Source organism: Molothrus ater, chromosome 11, assembly GCF_012460135.2.
Source record: "Molothrus ater isolate BHLD 08-10-18 breed brown headed cowbird chromosome 11, BPBGC_Mater_1.1, whole genome shotgun sequence".
NCBI lineage: Eukaryota > Metazoa > Chordata > Aves > Passeriformes > Icteridae > Molothrus > Molothrus ater.
Window position 1 is genome coordinate 18653676 of NC_050488.2, and position 5903 is coordinate 18659578.

At 40.3% G+C, this 5903-nt stretch overlaps 1 long non-coding RNA gene across 1 annotated transcript; it reads left to right on the forward strand.

Moving 5' to 3' along the window:
- The first annotated feature begins 3684 nt into the window (after nucleotides 1-3684).
- On the forward strand, nucleotides 3685-5691 carry LOC118691827 (uncharacterized). Its single transcript, XR_004981078.1, has 3 exons — nucleotides 3685-4052; nucleotides 5042-5122; nucleotides 5655-5691. It is a non-coding gene; the product is annotated as an uncharacterized LOC118691827 (long non-coding RNA).
- Nucleotides 5692-5903: the final 212 nt, after the last annotated feature.

The window sequence follows — 5903 nt, forward strand, 5'->3', positions numbered from 1 at the left end:
TACAGCAGATTCCTCTGTCTTCCTCTTTTTTATTTGCTGCTCTTTTTTGCTTCTGTTGTTACGGGTTTTGCCAGTGATTTTTTGCCCTTTGTGCAATTTCCTTGAAGGATCGTAGGAAAAGAGAATTAATGATAAAATCTGCATGGATATTGCACCTGGAAATGTCAGTTAGGTCAGAGCCCAAGGATGAGTGAGCTTTGTCAGCTGGGGACAGGAAATTTAATTTTAGCATCTCAAGTGTTTTGAAGTTGACTGTGATGTTTCTCTCCATCACATCTGGGCTCCTCCAATCCGAAAAACTGCTTAATTTCATGCATCTCATTAAACATGTGAGTAATTTCATAGATTTCATTAGTACTACCTAGACCTTTACTATAAACATTGATGATCATGTACAGGTTTGTCAAGGATTGTTTTTGTCATTCTCCAACCAATGCTTGAAGCCGAAATGAAACAAATATTGAAAAGAATATAAGAAATTGTTACTTAGATTTTTTTATTATACCAAATTCCAAAATATTTCTACCTATTGTGATATTTCTTCAATACTGTGAGAGCATGAGCAGTGAAAGGATAAAATATGAATTTAAAATATTTTTTTTATAGTGTAAAAGAAGCAACAGGAACATTGCACATGAGTATCACCATTCATGACCCCACGAGATTGGCATTTCAGCACCACCAGGATTATTTATCCTATGAGGAATATTAGATTTGATGGAAGGATTAGATATTAGGAAGGAATTGTTCCCTGTGAGGGCGAGCAGGACCTGGCAGAGGGTGCCCCTGGATCCCTGGAAATTTCCAAGGCCAGGTTGGGCATTGGGGCTTGGAGTAACTTGGGATAGGGGAAGGTGGGAGGGAGCTTTAAAATCCCCTCAGCCAAGTCCATCCTATAACATAGCATGATCTGAACCTGTTTTATTTAAATATAACCAATGTGAGATGGGAAGTGTGAAGTGGTAAAACACCATTTTAGGAGCGGGAGATGGATATTAAGTTAAAGTGCCTTGTACTCAAAATCAATTTGAATTTACTTCAAACTTTGCATAACCTTCTCCTCAGAGTTATACAAATGTCTTGATAGACTCATTAAAATCTGGAAAATGGGAGAGAAAAATCTCCAGATATGAGACTCCCGAACGAGCGGAAATAAAAATCTCTAACTGAAGTGTGAAACGAGAGTGGATCACTGAGAATTTTAACTTTCAATTTCTTTCACTTTGTGGCTTTATCACACACTGTTACTCCACCACTTTTATGGAGCAGAAATGTACACGTTACAACCTATTTATTCCAATTTATTTTTGCAGGGTCTTCTCTTTGGGTGTGTTCTCATTCTACTTGTGCAGCTCAAGGTGAAGCTCCCAATGGTGTCTTTGGGAGAAGAGAAGAACCAGTGCTAGTGAATCTATGAGAAATAATGATTTTTGATGTCTTTCATTAACTTGGTGGCCAAAAGAGGAGAGATGCTGATTAGGGATCCTTTACAAGCTCCAAGTTCCTCTCCTCCTCCTAGAAACAGATTTCAAATATAATTTACTGCATCAGGGGATGTGCATGATTTTGTTTTCCAGAATGTCCTGACTTGTTACTGAGCGCCATATCTTGTGTTTCTTGTTCCTGTCTCACTCCAAACAGCACAACTGGCAGCATTTTATTTAGTCTCACAAACCAAAATTGCTTTTTCATATCTGCTGTTTCACTGTGCTTTAAACGTGGCTCTTGTCCTTAAGGATACCTTGAAATGTGACTTTTATTTCTGATGAAAGGTTTTTTTTTTTTGCTTGAGACTCCATTTACACCCCAAATTGATGGAGAAAATTGAGATTTTCTTTATCATGATGGTACAGTATGAAACAAATTGCTTCAGATTATGATTCCCTCCAGTTTAAATTGTTCTATTGTTTAGACTGGAGCTGGCTGACAGTTTCTTCATTTATCTTTCTTGGCCAACGCAGCCCTGGACATATTTGAGGCATTGGGCTGGGGCTGGTTTGTCAACCTTGACCTTGTGCCACATTAGCTCCTTGCAAAGCTGACACTCTTCATTTCTCAGCCCCACAGTTTGCTCTAAGCTCTCTGAGCCAGGATTAGCCACAGCTGCTTGTGAAATTTGTATGGGCAGCTATCAAAAGCCATCATACAGGGTTTTCTTTTTCACAATCCCTGCTTGCACCTGCTTGTATTCTAGATCAGAAACAAAAATCTCACCATTCACACCGCATAACAAAATTTAATTGCTATTTGTCTTAACTCTGATTTATTTTATAGACTTGGTCTGGCTTAAAACCAACTTTTACACTTGAAATTTGGGCCGTCAAAATCAGCAGTGAGTTCTTGCTACTCTGATTAGAAGTTATCTGTGAAGGACATCCTGGTGGCTTCTTCTAAAAATTTGCTTTGGTCAATGTAACCTATAGGCTTCATTTTAGGAAAGGAAGAAGCTTTGGAGCTGAAAACTGAGGAATTTAAAGCTGATACAATTGTGTAAGTATTTCCATGAGTGCTTGGAGTTTTATCCACGTTTAAAGTGAACGTGGAATAAAGCAACCCCTGTTTCAAAGCCTCCTGGAGAGGCAGCCAGCATGGTGGCATCTGTTTCCTTTCACCAGGAAGGTGTCTTCACTTCTTCACAACAATTTCTTGCAAACTTTGCACGTTCAAAGGCTGAGCCTCATCCTTGCTCCTCATGGGAATAAATAGCACCAGGAAGTTCTAAGAGCAGTTGTCTCTTCAGAAGAATGATGCTGTGCCTCACTGGACGTTGCCTGTCTGGGTTTCTTGCAGGTAGGAACCTATGGGGGGTAAAAAAAAAAAGCCACATTATTCAAGAAACAAACAAATAAACCAAATTCACAACGACCCTGCTCGCAGGGAATCCCAGGCTGGCTCGTTTTCCATTCTAACTCACAAACCTTAAAAACAAGGTCTCGGGTAAATTGTGCAAACCCAAAGCTTTTGGGAATCAGCTGCTCACAGGGAACATGAAAACAAAAATGTTGATTGCATGCAGTGGGAGAAAGCTCATCCCAGCAGGGAGATTCATCCATGGCTGAGCTCTGAGTTGGAGAGCAGCTCGTGGGGGAGAGGGAGGTCGGTGGCAGCCCCAGCTCTCCCTGAGCCCACAGCAGCTGTTGGGCTGCCAGATGCTCTGGTTTGAACGGGTGAATCACAGCTGCAGCCCTGAAAATGCAGCACTTCACCCTCCAATCTCTGCTGTTCCCTCCTGATGGCTCATTTTCACTCTGCAGATTATTTTCAGGCCTCTATATTACTTTTTTTTTTTTTTTTTGGTTCTTTTTGTTTTGTCCTGTGCTGTTAGAGGTCTTTGTGAGCCATAGAATTCTGTGTCGTTATTCAAGTAAAGCTTAAAACTGTTGAAGTCAGAGATATTTTAATATGTTTAAACATTACAGAATTTAGCCCTAAATCAATCAAGTTGAAAACTGTAAAAAACTTAAATCAGCCATGTAGGAGGCCCTGGAGGGCTTTTTCTCTCCCCAGGATAAATGTTGTGCTTCACATGGCGACAGACACCCAAAATGCAAATGAGGCTCCCCATCTAAATTTAGGTTTTTTGTTCCACAGATTGTTTACCTTTATGGTTCTTCATCTCTAAATGGATAAAGAACAAAAAATATCTGCCCTTGGTGAATCCCAAATAATAGAGGAAGGGTAGTGAGCTGATCAGGGGAGATCGGGTGGGAATCAGGGAACAGTTGGCAGCTGGCAGGAGCCTAAAATCAGAGGGACTGTCAAGGGCACAAAGTCTGGGCATGTCCACAAGCGGAGTTTCTCATGACTGTGCCCGTGTTGTGAGGATAAAATGTTGATTTTATCATGTCTGAGCTATCTGCATAATCTCCTTCCCTGACTGCTGAGCTTTCTGAACAAATCTGCAGCAAAGACACAAAAAGGTTCTATTTTCTAACTTGTTTTGGAGAGATCCATCTCACCCAGCACTGCAGGCTTTGGAGAAGCCACATCCACCACATTTTGTCTTCAGTGGAGCCTGGACATCATCCTTCATGCTGGAGCCAGAGGAAGCTGTGAGTATCTGATAGAATCATGGGAAGTTAAAGGGTTGGAATGGAATTTAAAGATTATTTAGTCTCAACACTAATGGGCAGGGACCACAGTCACTTTTTTACATGTGAGAAGTGAGAATGATAATTCCTCTCAAGAGCACTTCCCATCTTCTTTTTCCTAACTCAAAACTATATAATATATTAATTTTTATTGCCTTTTTATGTCAAGTAAGACACAGATGAGGCTATACGACATTTCACTTATTTCTCATCCTACAGCAACAATAATTTATGTCAAGAGCTGCAAATTGCCAGACCACAGGAAATAGCATGAAATAAATATTTCCTGAAATGCTTTAATATGAGAGCTAATACTTGTAATATGTGTGTATTGTAGCTTGGTTTGGTCTAAACTGAGGGTTAATTGGATTGTCATACTTACATGGGGAAGTATTCAAACATGTCTAAACTTCATAAAACCTCCTGGAAAGAGGGACAGGCAGTGTCAGAGCAAAATCAAACCCAAACTTTTCAGGCTCTTTGCACAGCAAGCTCAATAAACACTTTTGCTGATCTGCCCGAAACCTGGACAATTTAAATGCCATTATTCTCTTTGTCAATGCTCAGGCAAGTTCTGGTACAAGTGGAAAACCTAAATAATATGAAGTTTGCTTAATAAAACACATTAAAATAGGTGCCATGAAACTGAATTATTTCAACTGGAATGTATACACTGGGGAAAAGCAAGATCTTGAATATTCACATTACAGCTCATTGAAAAGGCAATGGGCTATGCAACAAGATTGACAACAAAGGGAAAAATGATGAGGAAAATTGCTTTACTTATCTGCTAGAGTGCTCTTGACTGCCAACTGTAATTTTATGGTTCATTATATAAAAAAATACCATTAATGTTAGTACTTGTGTATCATAATCATGAGAAGAAGGGAAAAAGTTCATTGAAATGTGCTCCATTTTTAATCAAGACACTATAATTGTGTGTTTTTCAGGCATCATCAATTTCCATCAATTTTACTGCTGCACAAATAATGTGCTGCTATAGTTCTTCCACAGGTCAATTCCTGCATGAGGTACGTTGACTGCAGGGATGTAAACTGTAAATAAACAGTGGCATAATTTATCTTCTCTGATATTACTTGATACAACACCAGCTCTACGTTGATAAGGGAGCAAATGGAAGGGCTGGGTTTGAATTGTGTGGTGCATCACAGAGCCTCGGAATTGTTATATAAATGTTGTTATATAAAATGTCAGGCAGCAGCCAATATTAGCATCACAGAGCCACTGTCACACAGCAAATGTGTCTGTCAATTTAGCTGGGTGTTTTTGGGAGCTCTGAAAATCACAGATGGGGTAAAATTGTCTGAAGCTACGGCAGGGATGCACTGGGACGTGTCTGTCACCAGCCCTGAGGGTTGGGCAGCTCTAAACAGCTCTGGCCATGGGAGGATTTGGGTTCCTCACACCCAAGGGGAAGTGAAGGTGGCACTGATCCATCACTTTTTGGAAAGGGAGCCCAGGGGAGCTCAGTGCCATCCTTGAGTGCACAGAAAGGTTTGTGCTGAACACAATTCCTGAATTAACCTTGGTGTTATTCCATAGGATTCCAGAACAAATCTACAGCAGAGCCTCAGCCCCAGAGCAGAGGAGAGGCCTTTCCCAAGGACTTTCTTCTTGATAAAATGCTGATTCCTACATGATGTTTTCCTAGATGGAGGATGCTCAGACTTTCTTTATCCCATTCCAGTCTACGGTTGAGACTGACCTTTGGTAAAAGCTGCTCTTTTCTCTTGGGAATGTGCTGAGTTTTGAGGCCTGGCTAAGTTACATTTTGTTTACAAAATTGAAGTT